The sequence below is a fragment of the Vombatus ursinus genome, unplaced genomic scaffold (assembly GCF_900497805.2).
Source record: "Vombatus ursinus unplaced genomic scaffold, bare-nosed wombat genome assembly UNPS02014771.1, whole genome shotgun sequence".
Classification (NCBI taxonomy): Eukaryota; Metazoa; Chordata; class Mammalia; order Diprotodontia; family Vombatidae; genus Vombatus; species Vombatus ursinus.
The window spans coordinates 82260-109115 of NW_020954549.1; the positions used below are offsets into that span (position 1 = coordinate 82260).

General features: G+C 44.3%; 1 long non-coding RNA gene across 1 annotated transcript; it reads right to left on the reverse strand.

Moving 5' to 3' along the window:
• Nucleotides 1-20750: 20750 nt before the first annotated feature.
• On the reverse strand, nucleotides 20751-24171 carry LOC114044018. The gene is made up of 3 exons (XR_003569168.1): nucleotides 24092-24171; nucleotides 21222-21272; nucleotides 20751-20802 (listed from the first exon to the last, which is right to left on the reverse strand). It is a non-coding gene; the product is annotated as an uncharacterized LOC114044018 (long non-coding RNA).
• Nucleotides 24172-26856: the final 2685 nt, after the last annotated feature.

A 26856-nucleotide genomic window follows, 5' to 3' on the forward strand; every position in this document is an offset into this window, starting at 1 on the left:
GGGATTATGATGTCCTGGGCTAGAAAGTGAAGTGCTCAGGGGCACAGGTGGTGTTTTCATCACTGCTGCTGATTGAAGAGAGAAGCTCACTTGGGAAGGGAACAGCTGCTTAAGAACTTGGTGTCTGAGAATGAAATTGGGATTTGTGGAAAACAGCTTAAAATAAAGCAAGATTGACTGTTGGTCTAATAGGGAGTAAAACTGTATTTGGCAGAAATCTTTGAATCCGATCAAAAGGGCTTAAAAATGAAAGGGGAGGAGGGAGACAGAAAATCGTCCCCATCTAGCTGTGAAACCAGACACTATAGAGCATAGTACGTAGAAGACAAAAAGAAGAATATCATTAGATAGGACCGGTAACATTCAAGGAAGGAGCCAGCAGTAAAACCCCTGGCCCCAGCTGTTCCTATATGCCCAAATGCACAAGGTCTGGGTAACGAGCAAGGTATACTGGAGATGTTAACACACAGAAAGAAATCTAAGGGTAGTAGTTATCACTGGGACTTTGTGGGATGAGACTCATGCCTGAAATGTAGCTCTAGAAGGATACATATTATTTAAGAGGAACAAAGTATAGAAAGTGGCGTGTTTAGAAGATAGGATCACATGTGGAAGTGTAGGAGCTGTCTGAAGGGCTGCTAATAAAGCCTTGAAGTGCCTCAATGATAATTCCATCCTCCAAAACCTAAAGAAAATAACGGGGAATTGCAACTCTCAAATTTCAGAATATTCAGCTGTTGCTGAAATTAAAATGATCAGAATTTGGCTTGGCCAGACAAATTCTGCCACACGAATTAGATTAGGGGAGAACATGTTTCAAAGGGCTTTCAGAGAAGCCCATGTCCGAAAACTTTATAAAACAACTCATCGTAGTAGAAACAAATGATGCCATGATATTGGGGCCAAAATACCTTGGGTATATGCAAAGATGAGGATTGACTTCTGACTGACACAGAGAAATACGCACGGAAGCTGAAGAAACTGGGACAAAGCTTCAGATTTTTCTGGGCTTTAGCAGGACCCACCTTTGGCTGGTCACATACCTGAGGACACAGCTCCCAGGGTGTAGGTCTTATTCAAAGCCACTTTCAGCAGCCTTTAGCAGAGTGGTTGTTTCCATTAAGTATTCAACTGTAAAACTTAAAAAAACAAAACCAAACCCCAAAACCAACTCACAATATACTGAGGCCCTGAGGAAGATGAAAGAGTCACTGAGGTGGGGAGGGTGATGATGACTGACGTTTGGAGAAGGCAGAACTTTGGGTGATAATTCCACTGTACTCTGCCCTGATCCAACTGCTGAGGAAGTACTGTGGTCAGTTCTGGATGCCACAGAGATGAGCTGGAGAATGACTAAGATATGAAGATGCTCGGGGATCATGACATGGGCTTATAGACTATCTAGGGCTGAACAAGAGAGCTTGTTTAACTTGGTGGGGTTACTGGAGGGGGTTGTGAGCCCCTATTAGGACTTTTCTTTAGCCTACGAGGGATGTGCACATGTGGGTCAGAGGGCTGAGGACTTCTGGTGGGCCTGGGTACCTGTGGATCCATTCACACTTCACAGAAGACAAACGATTAAGTCTCAGAATCTAGTGATGTGATTGGTTCATCCCTCTCCTGGCTGCACTGCTTACTTATCTCTACAGGACTTTCTCTCCTTTGCCATAGAAATCCCTTCACCCTGGAAACTCACTCTACCCAAGACTGCTTCTCACATTGGCAGTACCCTTTCTATCCTATCTCCCCATCCTCACCTTCAGACCGGCTGGTCCCTCCCAGAACCTCCAAATGAAGGAAGAGGCCCAGGCCAAAGGTGTCTTCATCTTTCTCCTGGAAGCAGCGGTGAGTTAGCTTCACAGGAGTTTCTTTACTATCCCCTCAATGCTGAGTCCCTACTTCTCCTTCCTCTCCCTTTTCAGCTCCTGTTTATGTATCATATTCCCCCATTAGAATGGAAACTCCTTGAGGGCAGGAACCATCTCTGCTTGTGTTTGTATTCCTAGTGCTTAACTCAGTGCTAGCCACATAGTAAGGCTTAATAAGGGGCAGCTAGGTGGTGCAGTGGATAGAACCCTGGGCTTGGAGTCAGGAAGATCTGCGTTCAAATCTGGCCTCAGATACTCATTAGCTGTGTGACCCTGGGCAAGTCACTTAACCCCGATTCACTTCAGTTTCTCATCTGTAAAATGGGGACACACTAGAGAAGGAAATGGCAAACCACTGCAGTACCTTTGCCAAGAAAACTCTATGGACAAAAGGCCATGGGGTCGTGTAGAGTTGGACAGGACTGAACAACAAAGAGCGTTTTAATAATGCTTGTTGACTGACTGACTTGGTCTGGCTGCTGTGGTGAATTAGAGCCCCTCTTTTGTATTAGACCTATTGGAGGAGAGTCAAATTGTTATACGTGAGACCCACAGCCAAGCCTGGACGTTGCCATGGACACACACTAAGGCTCTTCCTGCCCTCTTTTAGAAATATTAAGAAACCATGATTTTTCAGTGGCTTTGTCTAAAGCACTTGGTCTGATCTAAACAGAAAAACTTATTCTTACGTACTTAAGAGCAGGTTTTCCTTTCTCCTCTCTTGACTGGCTTGAATGACTTTTCCAAAAGTCGTTCTCTGGAGTGTGCTGAAATTTGTTACAGCTGTTTTGTTTGATGAATTAAACACTTTCCTAAACCTTGTACTTTGTTTCACCTTTTTTCTTTAAAAAAATATTTTTATTTCTATCTTTTGTTTTTACATTAACTAGATTTCCCCCCAGCCATCCCTTACTGTCTCCCAGAGAGCCATCCTTTATAACAATACATTTTTTTTTAAAAAGAAAAGAGGAAAGGAGAAAGGAAAAGAGAAAAGGAAGAGAAGAAATTAAAAGAAAGAAAGGAAAAGAGAAAAAAAATCAGCAAAACTGATGAACACATAGAAAACTGTGTTTCATTTTGATTATGGAATTTTGCCTTTGTTTCTGAACACTGTTAACCATAAATAAAAAAAGGTCTAAGTCAGAGAGATTTTCAAAAACAGGATGGATCTCTGTCCCTTTGAATTTCTCTTTCTCTTGGCAGAGATGCTTGGGATTAAAATTTAATCAATAAATTTGTCTCTCAAAGGCTTGTCTATGAAAACGGAGAGTACTGTTTCTTCCCCAGGGGATTGGGAAGCTCATGCGTCTGCACACCTCTCTCCCCATGAGTTACTTATTAACGGTAGCCTTGGAGAGGTAGGGCTAGAACCATGGTGAAAGTGCCCTGAGAAGTGGGACCAAGAGGCAGTGCTGGTGCCTGTCAAGCATGTGGCTCCAGGAGAGGATGGGGGGAGTCAAAGTCCTCAGGGTGGTATTAGAAGATGCCTGGGCCAGAAGTGGAACTTAGAGAAAAGGAGGAAGAGTGCTGTATCGGCTGCTTATGAAGCTTATGCATGCTTTGTGTTGCTTTGCGTCTTCTGTGAAGTGAAAGGTAATCCTATATCCACATGCATTGTTACTCTGAGTGCTTGCATGGGAACTGGAGGTCTTTTCCCACACCAAATGGAAATGTGAAGCCTATTCTGAGGTTCCCGAAGGGAAAGATACTCTAGGAGTGAAGGAGACTGCTTTCAGGCAGCTTTCCAAAACTGAAACTTGTCTCTGTTAAAGTCTAGAGCTTCGAACGTGGGCTACGGGTTCCATGAGGACTGGGTTGAAGGAACTGGAGGTATTTAGCCTGGAGAAGAGAAGAGAAGTGTCAGTGGGAAAGCTGTCACTAATCTTTGGCATTTGAAGAGCTTTCAGCTGGGAGAAGAATTAGACTTGTCCATTTGGGCAGCAATGAGGGAAAGTTACAAAGAGACAAATTTACGCGGGGTGTCAGTCAGCCATTAGACTTTCCTTAGAGTTGTCCCTAAGTTGTCTTCAAGCAGACCAGGCTGAGGGGCATCCTGGGTCATGTTGGGGTTAGACTCGATGGCCTCTACTATCTTTTCCAACTTGGAGATTCGGTGATCACGTGAAATCAATTCTTCAGATTTTTTAAAAGCACTGTCTATTGAGCAACAATCTGGAGATCTCCAGGAAACAGACCCTTAGAACAGAGCTAGAGACTTATTAAAGGTCCTCCAGACCATTCTCCTCATCCCACAGACGAGGAAACTGAGGTCAGGAGAAAGGACCTGGCTGGCCCAAGGATGATGCCTGTCACATCTCAGAGAAGCCTAAGAAAGTGTGCTGCCATTTTGCTTCCAAATAGATCATGTTCTTGAAGACCCTATAGTGTGTAGGTGTTAGATAACACCTACAAAAATAAACAAGATCGGGACAGCTAGGCGGCACAGTGGAGGAGGACCTGAGTTCAAATCTGGCCTCAGACACATAATACTTACTAGCTGTGTGACCCTGGGCAAGTCACTTAACCCCATAGCCTAACCAAAAAAGTTTAAAAAATAAAAAAAAATAAACAGGATCCTTCCTGGGAGGTTACTTTAAGCAACGAATCAATATGCCTTTACCATATGGAACATCTACTTGGTTCCAAACATGTCTAGAGGTGCTGGGGAGGAGGGGGCAGGGAAGAGTAGTGGCCTCAGGTAGTTGTTGCTGTCATCTTATTTGCCTTTTTGGGGTAATACCAACTGTGATCTTTTTCTATTCTTAAGGGAATCTTCTCTTGAAGACATCTTGAAAATCAGTCCCTATGTGGTTTTAAAATTGTGTTGCCTGCCATCTGTCTTTTTTTTGTATGTATTTACTCAGGTTCTTTAGTGACATCTTCCCTTCCTCATAAAGCAGATGAGGTGGCAGAGGCCAGATGTGGCGGCTCCATTGTCATCAGTGAGGAAGGCAGATGCCGAAGAATGTTGGCTCTGGTGTCAGAAGACATGGGTTTAAAACGCGGGTTTATTACTTAGCAGCTGTGTGACCCTGGACAAATCAGTTAACCTCTCAGGACCTTAGTTTCCTCATCTGCAAAAGGAGAAGATTGGACTAGATGACCTGTAAGAGTCTTTCCAGCTCTAAATCTGTGCTCCCTCCTGCTTCTAGTTTCATCTAGAGATACTCTATGGAGGATCCCCAGTAGCTAGGTCCTCCCTCCTGCTTTCTATTTCTTTGTGAGGTGATATTGCTTTTAATCTTCCTTTATCCTCTGGGAAGTATTGCAAATGAACTCTTTCCCTAAATCTTCGTTGTCTTTGAATTGTGTATCACTCTGCTTGGCAAGAAGGAAAGGCATGTTCTGACTCTGCGTTTTCTTGGCTTTCTGGCCTTCTTGTTTTATATTTCTTAGACTTCTTTTAAGAAATGGCGATGGTCCTAGTCTGTGTCTTTCCTTTTTCCAGTTCCTCTGCTCAGGAGCACCAATGGCTACCACAAAACCTTATACAAAGAAGTCACTTAATGAATGAGTGCATTGAATTCAACAGTTTGTTTAAATTGGGCTCCTTGGAACCTTAATGGTTCCCAGCTTTTTCTCCTCACATTTATACTTTTTCCCTAATTTGGTGATTTGGGCCTTTGCTCTAACAGGTTAATGGTGTGACTGCACACAGAGAGCTGAATCAGAAATGACTCATATGTTGGTCATTTCTCATCTGTCAAGATAGAATCAATTTTTTTTTTTCGTCGTTATTCTATGCTAGTCATGGCCAGTACCATCTCATCACCCAACTTTCTTCTTGAAGTATTCACAACATGCAGGTGATCCTATGGAGTAGGTCTCTGAGTAACACACATCATTTGGCCTCTTACATTTCTTGATCTTGAACCATATCCTTCTTCTTTAAAAGAATGTTTTAAAAAATTTTCGCTATCCCTTTCCAACAAATCCCTTCATCACCAACAGAACTCCCCCTTGTAACAAAACCAATCACTGCTCAATGGCCTGTTCTTGTCTGACAGAGGATATTTCCTTCCACCTATGTATTCTACCACCTCTCTCCTGAGACATGGGATGAATGTCTCACTATCAGTCCTTTAAAGTCCCAGTTGGTCAGTGCATTGATCTTAATTCTTGAGCCTTTCATTGTTTTCTATTACATTATCCTGGTCAACATGTAAATTGTTCTCCTGGCTCAGCTTATTTTGCTTTGCATCCGTTTATGCAAGGCTTCCCAAGTTTTTCTGACTTCTTCATATGTTGTTTTCACTACATTCACGCACCATAGTTTGTTCAACCATTCCTCAAACAATGGGCATCCACTTTCTTTCCACTGCTTTGCTATTACAAAAAGTACTACTCTGCATATTTTGGCATATATAGCACCTTTTCCTCCATCTTTGACCTCCTTGTAGTATTCTTGGGTCAAAGGGGATACATGATACAATGACTTTTCTGGCATGGATGCAAATTGTTCTGAACCCTATTTTTCAGTAGGTATTTCTGCTCTCCTTCCTCACGATAACTTTGCATTAAAACCACCGATTGTCAAGGTAGACTGACTTAATCTGGACAATTCTGTCAGTTTCCTTTTCTGTTTCTTCATCCTCTGACACAGATGTTGGCACATAAGCTCCAATTATCTTCACTGTGGCCTTTTTGCTTCTACTCGTGAGCACTGTAGGGCAATGTGGGCCATGTGTTTGTAAAATTATGGTTTTTGTTGCCTTTAGGTGCATGATGTAAACAAACCTGCCGCCATCTTTATTTTGCAGAATCTCAGAGTTGGAAGGTACATAGAGACATCTAGTTTAACCCTCCATTCCTTCTGCTCTCCTTCCATGGGCACTAGTGAAATTGAAGGGAGCTCCATAGGCTTATGAGCCATTTGGTATTGTTATTAGTTTCATGGGTCACCATCTGCTGGCACTGAGCCTCTCCATATTTGGCTAAACTGGTTCTTGACTGGTAGACCAGTTTGTAGCTGCACTCTACTGTCAAAGGTTTTCAGAATCATAATGAGGCATTAGGGTGAGGCTTTTGTTGAGGGTGGAGATACTGTGCTTTCCCCATTTTGTAGTAGCTGAGGCTCAGAGAGGTAAGTAAGTGGCTTTTCCCAAGGTCGCACAGATATAAAGTTAGTAAATGCAGGACTCAAGCCCAGGTCTTTTGACTCTAATTTCAGTGCCCTTTCTACTTTGCCAAGCAGTCTCACTCTGGAGACAATACAGAGAGCTTGATCTCTGGGCAAATGTGGGTCAGGTAGAGTAATCTTAGAGAGAGGCCTCCAAGAGATACTTCCTGGGGCACAAGGCTCCATAAGAGGAGAGACCCCAGGACACCGTCCCTAGGGGAGGAGGGGGAAGAAATGAAGACAGAGACTCTAGAATACCTTGAAGTACCTCTGCAGGGAGAACAGGGAAGACTCGGGGAGGAAACCTGCCTCTCAAATGTGTCTGTTGCCCTGGGGAAAAGCCCCAGTGCCCTAACCTGAGTCCTGGCTCTGGCAATCTATGGTGAATTGTCTTGCCTCCTGAGGAGTTTCAGACTTCCAAGATACATAGAGCATCCGTGGCTTCTTCATTCCAAGAGCCCTTTAAGTAAAAACCAAGGAAGACAAAGGGCTCGGGGGCCTCCCAGAGTGGCCCTGTGTCCCTGGGGAGGTTGGTGAAGTGCTAAGCCCAGCAGTGCTCTTATGTCTGTTTCCCATTGGGTTTTCATGATTTGTTGCTTAAGAATCTGCATTAAATCAGAAAAATGATGCTGAGTCAAATGCTTTCCAGCTTAAGCAAGTGCCCTTTCTTGGAGCTAATCCAAATACAGGGAAACAACCACAAGTGTTTTCTTTTAGGTTGTTTTGTAGCTATTACTTGCGCAGGGCAGTTGATAGTTTTGGCTGTACAAGGATAATGCTGCCATCTGCTGGTGAATGAGGCTATAATCAAGACCCATTCTAGGAATTTGATGTAGAAAGGACTTGAGGAATCCTGTCCAGCCTTCTCTTTTTTACCTTCCTTACAAAGGAAGAAACTGAGGCCCAGGAACATCCAAACTACAATCACATACAAGAAAAGTCTCCATGACAATTAGAGTGGGTATCACATTTTAAGGACAGTATATGCTTATTAACACGTTTGTTGACTGACTGACTTGAGCTTGAGTGTGAGAATAAGGGTAGTGAAAGGTCTCAGAGGTTCCCAAAGTGGGCAATATTGCCCCCTGAGGGGTGCTGGAACGATCCAGGGAGGCAGTAGTAGCCTCAGGTGCAACTGGGGGGCATTGAATAAAAATAAGGGGGAGGTAGAAGCATAAGGAAAGAAGAGAAGATAAAATTTTGAAAAACCGTTCTTACATGTTCCATCTGTTGTATAACAGGGTTCAAGTCATAGTGATTACATTATTTTCCAGATAAACACACAAAATGCAAGTTATAACCAATCAGTGGTCAAGTCCGCCAACAGGTCTTAAAAAGCAAGTGTTGGCACAAGAAGAGCTTGTCATGCATTGTCAGGAAGTCCAGCATACGTTGGCAGGAATGTGTGCGTGTAATGACTTGTTTACAATACAATGCTATACAGTTATATGATGCAATATTGCATCATCAAAATTTTAATGCAGGAAAAACCCCATACATTTACAATAAATTATTAAATTTAAGATGTCATTAAAAAAAATTATAATGTCTAATTACTATAATGTAATGTCCCCTCAGTCCCTTGCCACCCAAGAATCTTTGACTGAGTAACAAGCACATGAGCGCACTGCTGGAACAAGTGAAGGACGTGGTTGACATTCTGCAGCCTGGCTGCTGGGGGCAGCTGCCTATCGTGGGGCTTTACTGGGGCCCTGGGTAGCTATGCTATGTGACCCTTTGTGTTCGCAGCTTTTGGAATAGATGATAGAAAGCTGCGCAGTTCAGTGCCTACTGGCGCTGGTCGCCATCCCCAAATCAAAGGGGGCTCACAGTCTCAGGGATTCAGCCCCTACTGGCTCCCCTGACCCCTCAGTTACCAAGTAAGAAGCAGATGGTCGCTAGGGAGCAGTCCATGGTTAGTGAGGTCAAAGAGCATGGGGCTTCCCCAAATGGTAAATAGTGAATTCACTTTTGGATGATCTTTTTTTTTTTTTGGTGAGGCAATCAAGGTTAAGTGACTTGCCTAGGGTCACACAGCTAGTGTCAAGTGTCTGAGACCATATTTGAACTCAAATCCTCCTGACTCCAAGGCCAGAGCTCTATTCACTGCTCCACCTAACTGCCCAGTTGAATTCACTTTTAATTTCTCTAGTCAGAGTTACAAATAGTCACAGACTGAATGCACCTATGACCTCACTGAAGTTCAGAATCTTTCAAGTGGAAGGAGCGAGGCATCTCTGAGGTCCCCTAATCCAGCTAGGTGGTGCCACAGTGCACAGAGTACCAGGCCTGAAGTCAGGAAGATTCATCTTCCTGAGTTCAAATCCGGCCTCAGACACTAGCCATGTGACCCTGAGAATGTCACTTCACCCTGTTGGCCTCAGTTTCTTCATCTATAAAATGAGCTGGAGAAGGCAATGACAAACCACTCCAGTTTCTTTGCCAAGAAAACCCCAAATGGGGTCACGAAGAAATGGACGTGACTGAAGAACGACTAAACAACAACATCCCCCCCAGGTTGGCCACTCCCAGATTGAACTTCACTTCTGTTCCCAACCTGGGCCCTTGGTGGTTCCCACTCCCAGCAGCTCACCATGTGGATGCTGGACTGTCTGCCAACAACAAACCCAAGTCGTCCACCAACCTCAGCCGCCCAAGTGGCAAGGACTCCAGGCATCGGCCCCGCCCCCTCCCCCCAGCAGCAATAGCACAGATTCATTCACAGGAGAGTTTGCAGATTTTTTTTTTTTTGGCTAGGCAATGGGGTTAAGTGACTTGCCCGGGGTCACACAGCTGGTAAGTGTTATGTGTCTGAGACCGCATTTGAACTCAGGTCCTCCTGAATCCAGGGCTGGTGCTCTATCCACTGTGCCACCTAGCTGCCCCAGAGTTTGCAGATTTTGACCGGATAAGTTACAGGCAGAAGGGCTGGGTGGAAGGATAGAGAGAGGAGAAGAACTGGGGAGAGACGTATCCAGGACGAGACAGAAATAGATACAGAAAGAGTGGGTGCCTCAGAGAACATAATAGAGGGAGACTGGAGGAGATTAAAAACAGGGTGAGGGGGCTCAGTAGGGTCACACTGCCTCCACATTGGAACCTCAGAATCAGCTTCCATTTTCCCCTCTCCTCTCCAATTCTTTTCCAAGTCTTGTTGATTTTGCCTCCACAAGTCTCTCCATTCTCCTGGCCTTCACCCTGGGGCAAAGCCTTAGCACCTCTCCCTTGGATTATTGGTGTTCTTGCTGCCAGTCTCTCTCCATTACAATGTAGATCAGAGAAGAGGGCCCAGCCAGAAGTTCGAGAGTGGAAGGGGGAGAGACTGAAGATGAAAGCCAGTGTGTTGCCCGTGGATTAGGCATTCCAGAGAACTGAGTGGAAGGGCTGGGTAGCTTTAGAATGGTCCATGGGGGTTAGGGGGAGGAAGGGTTGGGTTTAGGGGAATGGGAATAAGAGAGACAGGCAGTAGGGGATGCAGAACAACGTTTGAATAATGATTATTGGGGGTTCAGAATCACTGAGATAGGGAACATATGAGCAGGTGGGAGTTTGTAGGAATGAATTCATGTAGGTTTTCATTGTCCATGGGGGTTTGGCTTTGGTGGGGTCCATCCAGAGTCTTAGGCAGCTCAGGTGAGGGGACAAATGATAGGAGCTGAAAGAATAGTATTACTCCCCTTTCCCTTCCCCTGACAGAAGACCAGGCAGGAGATGTGATGGAATGGCATTTCTCCCCTTCCCTAGGGATGCAGGAGATCTGATTATATCACCAAGTGAAATAGTATAGAGGGTGAAAAAAAAAAGGCCCAGGAGAGAGACCTGGCAGGGGGTAGCCACTTTTGGCAGGTGTGACCTAGATGAAGATCTAGCAAAGCAGACTGAGAAGGAGTGGTCAGATTGGTAGGAGGAAAGCTAGGAGAAAGCAAGTGTCACAAAAACCTAGAGAGAAGAGAATATCAAGAAGAGGGTGATCACCAGGGTCAAAGGCTGCAAAGAGGTCAAGGAGAATGAGGAGTGAGAAAAGGCCATTGGATCTGGCAGCTAAGAGATCTTCGGTGCCTTTGGAGAGCAGTTTCGGCAGAATGATTAAGTTGGAAGCTGAATCGTAGAGAGTTAAGATGAGAGAGCAAAGGATGTGGAGGCCTCGAGATAGGCAGCTTTTAGCCACCAAAGGGAAGAGAGATATGGGACAAAAGCTAGCAGGGGTGAAAGGATCAGGAGAGGGTTTTTTGAGGATGGGAGAGACCTGGGCATGTTTGTGTAGGCAGTAGGGAATGAGCCATTACACAGAGAGAGATGGAGAGGATAGGGGAGGAAATCTGCTGAAGACAAGATGGAATGACATCTTATGTTGCAATAATATTCTGTTATATCGATAGGCCAAAATTTAGTCAGCCAACCACCAGGAACATACTTATCTACTTTTTTGTCATCACAACAGTGCTAGTGGAAATATTTTTTAGGTGGCAAAGTGGGTAGACTGCTGAACTTAGAGTCAGAAAGGCCTGAGTTTGAATCCTGTCTCAAACACTTACTAACTGTATGAACTTGGGCCAGTCACCTAACTTCTTATAGCCTCAGTTTCCTCATCTGAAAAATGGGGATAATAATACCACCTACCTCCCAGGGATGTTGTGAGGATCAAATGAGATCATGTTTGTAAAAAGTTTTGGATTTTTTTTTTTCCCCTTGATGTCAACGACCTCCTTGGAATATACCAGTGACCCACCAGTAACATCGTTGGGTCAAAGAATATGAAAAGCTTAGTAACTTTTTGCATAATTCTAAATTATTTCCAGAATGCTTGAACCAATTCACAGTATCATCAGTGGTGAATTAATAATAGTAATGATAATGATGGCCACGATGATGGAATTTATATAGAATTTTTAAGGCTCGCAAAGCACTTTATGTTGTCTCAGTTGATACCCACAATTCTGTGAAGTAGGTGCTATTGGGGCAGCTAGGTGGTGCCATAGTGCACAGAGTGCCAGGCCTGGAGTCAGAAGACTTCCCGAGTTCAAATTTGGCCTTAGACACTTGGTAGCTCTGTGATCCTGGGCAAGTCACTTCACCCTGTTTGCCTCAGTTACCTCCTCTGTAAAATGAGCTGGAGAAGGAAACGACAAACCTCTCCAGTATCTTTGGCAAGAAAACCCCAAAGGGGGTCATGAAGAGTAGAACATGACTGAAAGGACTCAACAACAAAAAAGGTGCTATTATTATTCTCATTTCACAAACGAGGAAACTGATTTGCCCAAAGAGTCATACAGCTGGTAAGGATCTGAGGCTGGATTTGAATGGTGGCCTTTCTGATTCCATTACATCACCACAGCCAATTCAACAATGAGTTTTTTCAGCTTTTCTAGCGAGATAGTTACGAAGTGATACCTCAGGAATAATTTAATTTGCATTTTTTTCTGATTGTTAGTGACATGTTCCCAAGGAATTGATAGCTGGTGTTTCTTATTTTGAAAATTATTTGTTTATATGCCCTCCCAGGGTTGTTGGGAAGATCAAATAAGATAATATTAATACAATGCTTCGCAATCATTATACTTATGATTATCCATTGTCTCCTTGGAATATTGGCATTCTCCAGATCCCTTGACCTGCTTCTAGCCTGGACCCCACAGAAAGCCACTCTTGGAGAAATATAGTCTGGAAGTGGCTTCTGCTGGGGCTGCAACCCCTGCCTCCTCAGCAGCCACGATGCCTGAACACCCAGAGAAGAAAGTTCTCATCGCTGAAGTCCTTGACCCTGTCGAATGGTTCACCATCAGAAACTGCCGTCATTTTATCAGCGAAAATGCTTCTAAGGAGGAGGCTGTCTGCTTTGCTGCTGGATCCGAGGGCCCATGAGATTTTTCCTTCTGACTTACTAAAGACTTGCTTCTTCCCCATTAGGATGTGGGCACCTTGAGAGCAGGGCTAGGGTCACTTTTCTCTTTGTATCCCCAGTGCTTGAACAGTCCTTGGCACATACTATGCATTTAATTAATGCTTTTTCATGAACTCACTTTGTCTATTGGGAAATGGCACTTAATATTACAGATTTATATCCATTTCCAAAGCTTCTGACTGTCAGACTTCTATCAGTACTATGTAATGCAAAGAACTTCCCTCAATCCTTATCTTTTCTTCCGATTCTGATTGAATTTCACTTCCTCAAAGCCTTTTTGATTTTGCAGAAGTGAGGTTTTCCAATTTGTCTTTTACATTCTCTGTTACATGTCCCATATCTACAGTTATTCTTCCTACTCACAATCGTGAGAGATATTGAATTTTCTATTCATTTTTATGGTATAACTTCTAACACTGAGATTGGCAATCCTTCGGGGAGATATTGTAGTTTAAGAGACTGATCCCGATTGAATTTCCCGCTGACTGAAGACCACACTTCAGTCTTCGTCACCGTTCTTATTGAATAAACTTTGTGTTACTGGATTAATCGAACACCAGATCTCTGTGCTCATTTGTTTGTAGGCCTTCTTTTTATACTCAGTTCTGCTGATTTACTTTCCGTTCGTTTGTTTGTTTTTTGTCTAATGTCAGATAGTTGTGATAATTATAGCTTTCTACTTGTTTTCATTAGATCCTTTGCTCTTCTTGATATTTAATTTCTCTAAGTGAATTTTTAAAAATTATTTTTCCATTGTTTCTAAAGTATCCTTTAATTGTTGTTGTTGAGTTAATTGTTCAGTCTTGCCTGACTCTTCGAGACCCCGTTTGGGGTTTTCTTGGCAGAGATACTGGAGTGGTTTGCCATTTCCTTCTCCAGCTCATTTTACAGAGGAGGAAACTGAGGCAGACAGAGTGAAGTGACTTGCCCAGGGTCACACAGTCAGTAAGTATCTGAAGCCAGATTTGAACTCTAGAAGATGGGTCTTCCTGAATTTTGGGTTATCACTTTATCCACTTCACCACCTTGCTGCCTACAAACCTGCCACCAAGCAATTGAATTGGTATAGACTTTATCTATAGAGTAATTTGAGTAGACTCATTATTTTGACTATTTTGGAGTATCCTGGCCATGAACAGTGAATAAATGTCTTATTTTCTTCTGTGAAAATTGTTTTGCTTGGTCAGTCCCACGTACATCTTGGTAGTTTAACTCCTGGATATTTAAAGCATTTTATTGTCATTTTAAATGGAATTTATTTCCCTACCTCTTCCTTCTGTTTGGTGTTAGTAACATACAGAAAAACGAATGATTTTTGTGGATTTATTTTGTATCCCCTATGTGGCTGACGCTATTTCTCAATTCATTTTGTTATTGAATGCCTATGGCTCAGGAAATAAACTTGGGATGACCCGGAAGTCACCATATCACTGGGGGGACCAGCTGGGATTCATAGTCAGGGTAAAAAACACTTTGTAGGTATTACTATAGCCTTTTTACATTTTTGCATCAATGTTTATTAGTGATACTGGTATGTACTTTTGGTTTTTTCCTGGGGCGCTCGCTCATGGACTTCCATTTCTGAGACTGGATTGTTAAAGATCGTCTGTTTCTGATTCGGTTACCTCGGGTCTTGGCATTTTTGTTCATATTCATCCATTTCCTTCAAGCGTTCAGTTTGGGGGCAGCGAGTGGCACAGTGGATAGAGCACCGGCCCTGGAGTCAGGAGGACCTGAGTTCAAATCTGTCCTCAGACTAAACACTTGACGCTTACTAGCTGTGTGACCCTGGGCAAATCACTTAACCCCAACTACCTTAAAAAGAAAAAAAAAATGTAAAAAAGAAAAAAGTGTTCAGTTTTGTTGGCATGTCATTAGGCATGGTGGTTTTGATAATTTTCTTGATTTCCTCTCCATTTATTGTGATTTCTCCTTTCTCATTTTTTTTTTATTTTGGTAATTTGGTTTTCTTCTTTTTGTTATCCTATTAGCTAATGGTTTATTTTATTAGCGTTTCAAAACAACTTTTCCTTTCATTTCTCAGCTCAACTGTGTTGCAGAATAAAAACATTAATACTGTACTGCGATGTAGGCACAAACCTGCAAGCAAACAATTCTGAACTAAATTTATGGTTAATCTAAATCTAAACACTGCATTTCACCAGTTTCTGGTTTTCTACTTTACTCACTTTGTGCCTTCCAAAGACAAATGGAGGACTTCATTCTTATCTTTTCTGATGAGATTTCATGGTCTATGGATGTTCTGATTGCACAAATAGTTGCTTTTCGTAGCCAATTAGTATTAGTATTAATATTAGGATGCAAGGCCCTCCTCCCTGGGAGCCTGCCAGGAGCAGGCAGAACAGCAGGGGACAGCATCTCTGCCGAACCTCTCTAATTTGAAAGCGTTTTGTTCTCCAAGTGTAGCTCAGAGATTGTGAGGATTTGCTGTGCTAACATCTACTTAAAATGCTGTTCTGAACGTTTTATGAATCAGTGTTACGCGTGGCCAGGTGTGGGCAGTCCACACATATTTGTAGTTTGGGGACCGGCAAGCTGGCCTTGAAGCCAGAAAGATCAGAATTTAAGCCTCGCCTCTATGCGACGGTCAAGTCACTTAACCTTTGAGTACTCAAGTCAGCTAAGACCGTAAGTTGCAAAGGAGGTGCCAACCTGCTTTGGTGGAGGGAATTTATGTGAGAGTTCCCTGTAACACCAGTGAAATCATAGCTGCGGTCCCTAGCCCCTTTCCTTGTTCTGGTCCAAATTACCACTACTACACAGCCAGATGGCCCAGTGGATATAGTGCCAAGCCTGGAGTCAGGAGGACCCAAGTTCTAATGTAACCTCAGACACTTACTAACTGTGTGACCCTGGGCAAATCACTTAACCCTTTTTGCCTCAGTTTCCTCCTCTGTAAAATGAGCCAGAGGAGGAAATGGTCAAACGCTTCAAAACCTGTGCCAAGAAAACCCCAAACTGGGGTCATGAAGAGTTGGGCATGACAGAAACAACTCAACCACAAAAGCACTCCTACGATGACTGATTACCAGGTTGCACAGTCTGTTTTCAGTGGTTTCTGCAGTTACCCATGGTCCACTGGTGTAGCATTGGCCAGCATTTGCTCTGCTTGTTCATGAAGTATGGGAATGCCACAAGCCCATTTGGCTGGTGTGTGATAGATGCCAGATATGTTGACGCAATCATCAATGCAGTTTCATTGAATCCTAAACTGTTAGAGCTGGAATGGACCTCTGAGGTCATGTAGGCTAACCTGTTACGTAACAGATGGGCAGACTGAGGCTCAGAGCTTGCACTAGTTGATTTTAAAGTCCCTTCTTGCTCCAATATTCGATGATTCTAATTGAATGGAAAATGGTGATGTGCAAGTCAGAATAAAGCCCACCTTGTGTGCGTCTCTGTATTCTGTTCTCCATCCCTGGATGAACTTGCAAGTAGGAGAGCCTTGCAAAGCAGTGCCATGCAGCCCCCAGGAGAAGCTCCTCTGCCCAGCGGCCCAAACCTGACATTTTCTGGTGTCCATTTGAACTCACTCTGCCAACAATTGAAAGGTGCTAGCAGCCCTTGAAACTCACAGCTGAGGGTGCCCCTTAGAGAAGAACAGGCCCACATACCCATGAACATGGAAATGGACTCAAGGCCTGGTTTCCATAGTCTTTATTTAATTTGTGTACACATAGTAGACAGTGCTCCATCTTAGAATGCAACTACCTATAAATCTCTACAAAGCCATGTTAAGGTCCAGTGCCACTTAATGTCTAAAGAAATGCCAAATGGTCTGTCCCAGATGTTTCATTGGAAATGTCAAGTTCAGCCGGACTGAGTGACTGTGGACTAGTTTACTCTAATGGTAGAGCAGGATCTGAAATGGATTCCTCAGTTTTAATGAACAAGTGAACTGGGAATGGATGAACCCTCCACTACTAAGGGCACCCAAAGAGGAAAGAACAACGGTGTGACTGTAAGAAACCATGGAGATGTTTCACCCCTTCTGTCTACTATGTCACCTGCCAACTTTGCTAGTAAAGGAACATGAAGAGAAAGAGCCCAGAGGGATTTTGTTCCTCGGGGTGTATGTATGCACAGGATTACTGAGACTGTAGCATAAAGTGGAAAGTCTCTGTTAGCAAACTATTTGAAGAAAAATCACTATCTCTGGCAAAAAATGCATTAAGCAACTACTAAGTCTGTATTATCATAGCTGTGAACATTTAAGGCAGTGTGACGGTTCTGTTCCCAGGTCTGGTAATTGTGAAATCCCTTTTGATCATCTGCAGGCCAGAGAATCTCTCATTGAGGGTAATTTTAGTCTGTGGAGGAGAAAGAGAAATGTCTTTTATTAGTCCTTGTGATTTAACAGTTGTAAACACTACCCAAATGCCCACAGAACCCGGCCACCTAAGCAGAAGGAGAGAGGGGGTAGAGGGCAGTGACCAGGCCATGAAAGAGAAGAGTTTTGGAAGACATGGAGGGAGTCTAGGGTTAAGAGGCAGGGGGATGACCTCTCCCTCTCCTTTCCTGTCCTTTCCTATGGTCATCGCTTTACCTCTTGCCAAGGAACTCAAGGTGCTTCATCTCCTAAGCTCCTCCCTCCCCTAGTCAAGGAGCAGCAGAAGAGCAACATGGGTAGGAGATTTCTTCAAGACGAGAGTGGAATTCCACATAGTTTTGGAGATTCCAACTCTGTTTACTGCATGCCCTCCCCTATTTGAAAACACCTCCATCTTTTCAGATGCAGCTTAAAGAAAAACGAAGCTAAGGAGAACGGGAGAGCTGCAACTTTCCCAAACCTTCCAAGGCTGGGAGTGTAGCCGGAGCAATGATGCCTTCATGCCACCAGCAAAGCAGGCCTTGGAGCACAGTTTTGTATGTTTGCTCCCTACTAAACCTGGGTGCTCAGCAAACCACTGCCTACAAAGTCATTTGAATGACTTGAATAAGAGAAGCCTTCCTTTGTCTGCTAGAAAATGAATCCAGTAGCCGCGGAGATGTTTTTTCTTCAAGTGGGAGTACTCCAATATTTTGCAGAGCTATGAATCCAACCATCCCTTCGGCTTCCTCTTGGAACTTTAAAATGAAGCAGAGCATTCTGGGAACATCCACACATCCACACACACACACACACACACACACACACACACACACACACACACGCATCACATTCTTCGAGCCCCTCAAGAATTTTCCATGGCTCCCCAGTACTTATATTAAGTTCAAGTCTAAATTCTTTAGTTTTGGCCCTTTGCCTAACCCTATGTCCTACATTGCACCCCATCATGGACCCTCACTTCCAGCCAGGCTGGGCCCTCAAACATGCCTGCTAACCTCCACACCTTTGCTGGTATTGTTCCACCCATCTACTACTCTTTCTTCAAAGCTCAGGTCATTCATGAGACCCTCCCTGACAGCCTCAGAGGTCAGTGCTCTCTTCCCTCCTCAAACTCCATGAACTGTCTGAACCATTCCTGAGACTTGTGGCCTATTGGGTATCAGAGGGGTAGATCTTATCTCCCCAGCTAGAACAGGCAGCTAGGGGCCACCACAGGGCACAGAGTGCAGGGCCTGGAGTCAAGAAGACCCGAGTTCAAATGTGGCCTCAGATACTGACTCGCTGTGTGACCCTGGACAAGTCACTTCACCTCTGTCTGCCTCAATTTCCTTGTCTGTAAAATGAGGATAACAAGAGCACCTACTGTGAGGATTAAATGAGATCATATTTGTGAAGCACTTAGCCTAGGTCCTGGCTTTCATATTCTACTGCAAATGCCACAAAGGCAGGCTCCCTGGGCTCTTTATGATAACTGCATCAGCTGGAGGTCACACAATGCTTTGCAGTTTAAAAAATACTTGAAATCCACATCTCCTTCACGTCTCCTCAGAAAAGGGAAATGCAAGACAAAAATCTAGTTAACTGGAGATTCTGGTTAACTGAGGCTTTGCTGTATTATTCAGTACAAGCAGACCTTGTATAGTCCAAGCAGAGCCTGAAATGAACATGGAATTTTTACTTGGCACCTTGTAAACAATCTCAGTGGGTAATTTTGTTGACCATACCTGATTGGCAACAGCCCGGAAATTGTATCTCAGGGAGATCCCTTTGGGCTGAAATTTCTCAGTTTTAGGCGAGTTCCATTTATCTCTTTGAAATGAAGTTTCCCCGTTGGTTCTTCTGAACCTGTCAATTAAGAATACACATGGAAAGCTGCAAATGAAACTTGACACGTTCTAAATCAGTGCTGCTCCCTTTCAGAGAAAGCATCTCCATGCCCCCAACAGTAACCGGAGTTGAGATGTTTCAGTACTGGCTGAGTAAGTGATTATGCAGCCTGAGGCACATCACTTCCCCTCTCTGGGCTGGAGTGTCTTCTCTAAAATGAAGGGCTCTCATCAGACCGTCTCTAAGGTCCCTTCCAGTTGTAGACATCTAAGAAGCTAATTCACGAATCTGGGCCCACTAAACATCACATCCAACTAGACCCCAGCAGATGAGTCTGATTTGGGCTGGGAGTGGGCAGCGGGGAGGTGGAGGGCAGAGGCATCAGCAAAGAAATGTAGTTTTTCCATAGGACTTTTTCAGGTAGCCCTTTCCTTCCTTCACCCGATCAGCAGGGCTGGGGTATACCATGCAGCTGTCCTCCCACTCCCTCCACCTCTACCTAGAGGAAGCTGGATCACCTAGAGGGAGTTGGAGGTGGGGAAGAGTCATTTTGAGCATCAACATTCCCTGAAGTGGAGAAAATGGACTCAAATGAATCCCCTGAGATGCCCCTGAACCTATGACCATATGAAAATCAAAAAGGAGGAGGGGGTGAAGGGGAGATGTAGGTGGCTGCACATCGAAGATCAACACACACACACACACACACACACACACACCCCAGTGGCTGAAATACAAAAGGTGGGAACTGTTTACTTACAGCTTATTTTGGCCTGCCTGATGATTTGGATTGGGAACAGAAACTGTGAGGATCGATCCGGGTTTGCTCTGGACTTGGTACCTGCCAGAAAAGCTACACACACACTCATTTAGTCCCGGCTTGCCACCCCCACCCCAGCCACGAATCAGATAAACCCCACTCTGGCCCACAGTTACCTGCTGTTGCTTGGAGACTTCCCCTCAGATGTCCGTACTTTGTGTGGTGGTATCTGAAGGAAAGATCAGACTTCTGAGTCAGAAGGAGCCTTGGAGGCGATCTCATCCAGTCTGTAGCTGCCCAACACTCCCTTTTACAACATCCCTGACAAGTGGGCCTCCTATGCCCTCTAGTGAAGGAGGGGTCCCAGCCCATTTGGGGGCCAGCTGGCTCTCATGGTTAGAAAATTATTGCAGAAATGGAGCCTAAGTGTGACTCAGGGCCTCACTGCTCCTAGCCCTGGGCCCAGGCCCAGTCTAGGCATGGTCATCCGGTCCTGATTTGGTCTCAGTCATTCTTTTTCCCTCCATTTCGATGACTATTAGCCAAGTAACACGGGGCCTTGGTGGAAAAGGAACCATTTGGAGGCAAATCCATACTGGATGATGGAAAACATTTGCTGTACTGGGATGCATACCAATATTAGGCTCGTGGATTCAGAACTGGCAGGAACCACAGAATCAGGAACCTGGGCCAGCCCTCTTCTTTACAGATGAGGCAATTTGGTCAAGGTCACACAGTTCATCGGTAGCAGAACTGAGATTTTTAGGGCTTCTTCCCATATTGATGCCAGGAGGCAGATTTTAAGGAAATATTATTTGTGTCAAAAATAAATGATGCAGAAACTGGCTACTTGAAGAAACCAGGCCCACTAAAGCTAAAACGAACTCTAAAATGAAACCCAGATTGTGGCTTGGGACACTCACCCCCCGGTTCTGGTTCACTATATGGTCCCTTCGCTGCTTCTGCTTGGTTGCTCTGTTTGGTACAAAAGACTTGATGTTAATAGTAAACACAGACATCTTGTAGGAAATGAAATGATGACTTTGTAATGAGTTATGCAGAATGGATGTTTTCAGCCTGAGTCTGACCACGTGATTTAAAATTGCCCCCAAAAGCCGATAAGAGAAAGCCAGAGAGGCCCATGTGAGCAAATGAACCCTTTGTTGGGGGTGCAAATGTGGCCGTCTCAACAGACATGAAGGCTTCCTGACTGTTTATCACGAAGCCTAAGGAAACCTAACTTGGAATTTTTTTTTGTTAAAAGAAATCAGGTTTTCCCAACAACCAGACTGAACCAGAACTCAACACCACTGAAGGCATGTATACTTTCTACCATGAATGAATGAGAAGTGATGAAGAAACAGCTGCTGTCCAGCCAGAAGTGAAACTCATACCTGTCAGCCAACGTTTCACCAAAGACAACTGGGCTGGAGGCCTCTGAAGAGCTGAGGAAACAAAAAGGGGATAAGGAGGGAAGGGAAGAATCTGGGTGGCAGTGTTGGGGAGTCAACAACTCTGACAACTGTCTGTCTAGGCCTCTATCTCCAAGGGGACGGAGCATATTAGAGGTTCTAGGCCCCAAGACTTGTTTGACCTAGAGTTTTTCCAAGGGACTCACTCCCAGACTGAGATCTTGCCATGGGTCAGGTTGTATAAATTCAAAGATGCTCTGGAAGGGTCACTGTGATGCTTGCTATGGTTTTTGACATTTGTGTTTCTGAAGCTAATATTCCAGAGGTAACTTCATATGGAGAAGAGGAAAGGAGAGGACAGGAGAAGAGAGGGGAGGGGAAGGGGGAGAGGAGAGTGGGAGGAGACAGACAGACACATATGCAAAGTTCCATATCAGTTCACAATCTCCCTGGGAATGTTTCTCCAGCTCTCCCGAGAGCCCACACTGGCTCAGTGGTGGCAGTATCTGCTTGTGTTTCTCCCTGGGCAGTCTCAATGTCCTGCTTTGTCTCTCACTGCCGGTGGGAAGTTGGCCTGAAGTAGCTATTTTGTTTGGGAACCCTGAATCAGTAAGTTGTCTGTGTTTTCCACTCGATGTATTATTCATGAGCATTTGGAGGACTTAAAAGGGAAATGCCCTCCAAGTCCTAAGCAAAGGTTCCCCTCTCCCTGAGCTCATTAGAGTGATGAGGGAGCCCCCTTGCCAGGTCCTTAGCTCTCTTAACTTTGGGTTCCCTATGAGTTCTCCAGTACAGTAATATTTATTCTTTAACCTACTATTAAAGTCTTCCTCAAATCCTTATTCCTGGTGTGGAGATGAGCCTGGGCTCTCCAAGGCTGTGGCAGCATCCGACAGCTCTGGTTGTCGCTCTTGGCCAAGGTGGAAAGGGCAGAGGATCAGCAGAGCAATGGGGAAGACCATGTGCCTGATGCCTGAGGACTGGCCAGGCTAAGCTCAGAGAAACATAGTACCAGGCTGGCCACAGGGGGATGACCTTTTAGGCCCCAGCATTTCTTAAAGATCAACTGCATTTAAGACCTGCTTCTGAGAAGGAGTGCAGAGGCTTCACCAGACATCACGGATGGTGTCCGTGACACCAAAAAAAAAAAAAAAAAAAAAAAAGGTTAAGAAACCCTGTGCTACTAAGTCAAAGGAGGGTTGTAATCTCCATTAGTGGAAGGAGTACCTGTACTGATAATGTAATAGATCCTTGAAATGTTGAAATAATTTTTTAACCACACAAATGGTATTCAGCTAGGTTGAGGAGATACCATTAGAGAATTATGAAATGTTCCAACTAGAAGGGAGGTTGGGGGGGTCATCTTATTTCAGCCCTCTGACTTTTACTTCATAGATGAGGAAACTGAGGCCAGATCTTTTGATCAAGTCCACATGTCTAGAATTAGAACTCAGGTCTCTTGACTCCCAGACCACACCAAAAGGACAAAAAAGAATGTAAAGGAGGGAAAGGCAAATTGGATTTTTTCATATTCATAGGCAATGAGCACCATTTAGGAAATTCAGACCAAAATTCAAATTTTATTAAATTATTTGGTCTTCCTAAGTGATTTTTCCTTTGAGGGAGGTGGGGGGCGGGAAGGGAGCTAAAATGAATTATCTGGATGACTGTTTTTCAGTTCTTAGAGTCAGGCCCTTGGGCTAAGGCAGGAGCAGGCCTTCAAAACTTGAAGAGGGGAGAAGGGCAAGCGTGCCCAAAAGGCAAAGGAAGAAATGCAGCTCCAAAGACAAACTTTACCTAATAGCCAGCCCCGGTACAGGGGGGACTGTTAAGGAGAGTTTAATAATGAGACTCCAAGGCCTGGGGGTGGGGGTGGGCCAATCTACTTTTCAAGGACCAACTAGGACAATCAATGTTTAGGTACCTACTATGTCCAAGGCCTGGTGCTATCTTGCTAAAGAAGATACAAAAATAAATTTTAGACCTTTCCTGCCCTCAAGGAGCTTACATTTTAGTACAGAAAAGAAGAGACATACACAAATAACTATAACAGAAAATAAAACACGAATAAGCATAGAAGAGAGATACTCAAACAATGTTATGAGAGAGCCCAAGAAAAAAACACTACTTCCAACTTGGGCAGAATAGTGTCAACTGGTAAGAAGAAACCCCAAAATCTGGTCTCTCCTCCTTCTAGCTGCCCTTGAGAGAGCAAGTTTAGAGAGGCAACTGCAGAATCCTTTCCCAAAGCATGGCTTATAAAGCAGCCTGTCTTTCATAATAGCCTTAATCCCTTAAAATTTCTCATGTTGGAAAGGAGGGCAAATCTGACCATTAAGGACAAACAGCTCTGCGGGGAGCAGTGTCTATCCTGACCCCCAATCTATGTTGACTCTAGTATAGAGTAATGTAGAAATTATTTCTGTCGAGTCCAGTCTATGATTTCTGCATTGTAGCAACTGCCATTTGCAAACAGCTCTATTAGACCTAAGACTTATCAGAGGCTCCTAGAGCTGGGGCTGGTGGCCAGCTTAGAGGTCCGCTAGTTCACCCATGTCATTTTAAAGCCAAGAAAACCGAAGCCTGGGGAGGGGCAGGGACTTGCTCATGGTTACACACAAGTTGCTGGACTCACTGAGATGTGTCACGACTTGCCCATGGGTTTGAGGCAAGACCTGAGAACCCAAGTGTTCCACATGCCAAGGTCAGCCCTCTCCACCACCACCATGCTGCTTCTAGTCTACTCAATGACAGAAAGAGGCATCTTGCTGCCATGGAATTGCCACTTTGATCCAGCTGTCACTAAAGGACCATGGAGAACGCTTTTGAAATCTACCAGACTCTATTTTTACCTTCTGGCATCACTCGGCAATGATTTGCTCGCTGGTCCGAGCGTCAGCTGTCTCCCCAATCTCTCAGGCCGGTTGTTTTGGTTCTTGAACTGCCGAGCTGTTGATTTGCTGTTGCCATTATCCTGTAAAGAAACCCCATTCGACAAAACGATTTCACTTGGGCGTGGCTTTATTTGGATCCCCAAGCCCCTGATTTGTCTGTGCTTGTGATGATACCAAGGAGTCACTTCTACTGAACTCATTTTTGAAGAACAAAGACAGAAAGTGTATCCAGTGCTTTGAAGCTTTGGCACACACATCACTATATGTATCAAATTTTAGTAAAATTAAAAATATAGATAGAGTATAAACTAGTACACCTTTGTGAATCTGGTTAAATGCCAGAATCCCATTGTGAGTGCTGTTCTCAGGCCCTGATATCTCTCTCAAGGAATAGAAAATCAGGAGGGAGTTTGAGGTTATCTGGGCTAACCCAAAGCAATACAGCTTGTAAGCATCATCAATCATCATCATCATCATCATCATCATCATCATAGCATTTACATATCACTTTAAGGTTTGCAAATCACTTTACGTGTATTACCTCATATGATCTTCACAACAACCCTGTCAGGTAGGTGCTACTATTATTATCCTCATTTTACAGAAGAAGAAACTGAGGAAGAGAAAGGTTGAGTCATTTGCCCAGTGTCACACAGCTTGTAAATGTCTGAGGCTGGATTTGACTCATGTTCTTCTGACTCCAAGTCCAGATGAGGAAACACTCTCTAGCAAGGTGGGTCTGTATCCCCTCTGCGAGCACTCTGAGATGAAGTGACTCGTTCAGGGTCACACAGTCAGCATGTGGCAGAGACAAGACTTTGTGTCTTCTGACCCCGCAGCACCCCTCCTCTCTACTGCCCTCTAAAGCCCCAAAGCCCCCAAACCATCAATCAAACAGTGTTCTACTGATTTTCAGGGGAAAAAAATCTGGAAAAACATAAAGCTAATTTGTTAGACTTAAAAATGATTGGAAACTTTAAGTACTTATTCAATTTTTTTTTTTTTGTGAAATAATTATGCTCAACCTTCCTGATAGTGCTGCAATTCAACATACTTGCTTGGAAAAGTTCTTCTATAAAAAGAATCTCAGAAATTGGAGTTATCAGATAACCACCAACTTGAAAAATGTGTAAAGATGTCATCAAGCAGCTGACAGGCCGCCAGGTAGAAGAGGAGTGAATTACTTTTGTTGTGCCTGGCCTCAGGGGAGGCCAGGCCCAGGAGCAGCCACGGAGGGCAGCTGAAAAGAGAGGCCAAATTCACCTCACTGAGAGGAAATGGTTTTGTCCCAAGTGGAACAGGCTTCCTGAAGAGGCCAAGAGGCCTTTACTAGCAGCCTTTGAATGATGGATAAGCCCTTGTTGAAAAGCAAATGAGATTATATAGGTAAAGCGCTTTGCAAACCTTCACGCGTTATAAAAATATTAGCTATCATCATCATTCATCATCATCATCGTCATCATCGTCATCATCATCTTGTAAAGGGAATTCTTGTTCTTGTTCAGGGCCGGCTGACCTCTGAGGTTTCACTCAATTTGGAGATTCAGAGTCTGCCTTGGGACTCCTTGTGAATTCTTGCCTGGAGGTGGGCTCACCCTATGACATCAGGACTGAAGGAGCTGCCCAGTTATCCATCACTCGGAAATCTCTCTCACTTGTTGGCCCTAGTGAAGCAGGGCCACACATGAAATCTATTTCACTGAGAAGCCTGCCAAAATGGGTCTTAGAACACAACTGAAGACCTAAGCCAGCAGAGCAATAGGAAACATAAAATGGCTTCACAGGGCCCCCATCAAAAGTGCAGCATTTAGCTAGACTTCCTGATTTCTATTTTTAGCAGTGCCCGAAGAGCAAATGGCAAATGTAACCAAAAAAAAAAAAAAAAAGGTACAGAAGTAAAATCAATAAGCAAGCATCTAATTGTTTGCTGGGACTGCCTTGGGCATGGCTGGGGTCAGAAAGATGCTAAGCCCCAGTCTAGTCCCTGCCCTCCATAGGTGGGGGGCAATCTAGGAAGAAATCATGCACATTTACAAGACATTTGGGAGTCACCCAATATCGATCATTGCTTTACCTCAGAAGCTGCATTGTTTCTGTCAGCTGGCATCCGCCTGGTGATGGAAGGAAATGCTCTCGGGTTGGATGAATTCTGAATAGGTCTTCTGTAATCATTCTGGCGTCCAGACCACTTCCTTAAGCGCTGGGGTCCTAGGAACATAATGACCAACTGTATGTATCAGGCACTAACTCAGCACAGCTCCCAGCAGGATTTCGTTATGCTCCCAGGCTCCGGAAGTCATATACTGGGCTTGGCAAAAGGTCTAATCTGCCTTTCCAGTGAATTCTTCCCAGCAGCCCTCTGATCGAGCTCAGCACTGCTGCTGGGCAGGGGAGCTTCAGCCTAATGTCCTGCTGAAAGCAACTGCGATGGAGAGCGCCCAACCTTCCTGCCAATCGAAGGGAATCTGACATACTGTACCCAGGGAGGACGACTGCCTTCCTGCCATGATGGACCAGAAATAGGACGTCAGGCACCTGCTTAAAATAGATGCTGTCTCCTAGAAACACCCAATTTATAAGGGATAAACTAAAGGCCAAAGCGAGAGCATGGAAATCAGAAGAGGACAGCGAGTCCTGGAAATGCCATTTAGGTTCGTTATCTGCAGCCAGTGAAGCAGAGAACAAGAAGCCTGCAGATCAATGGAGGGGGGAGGGGGAGGGGG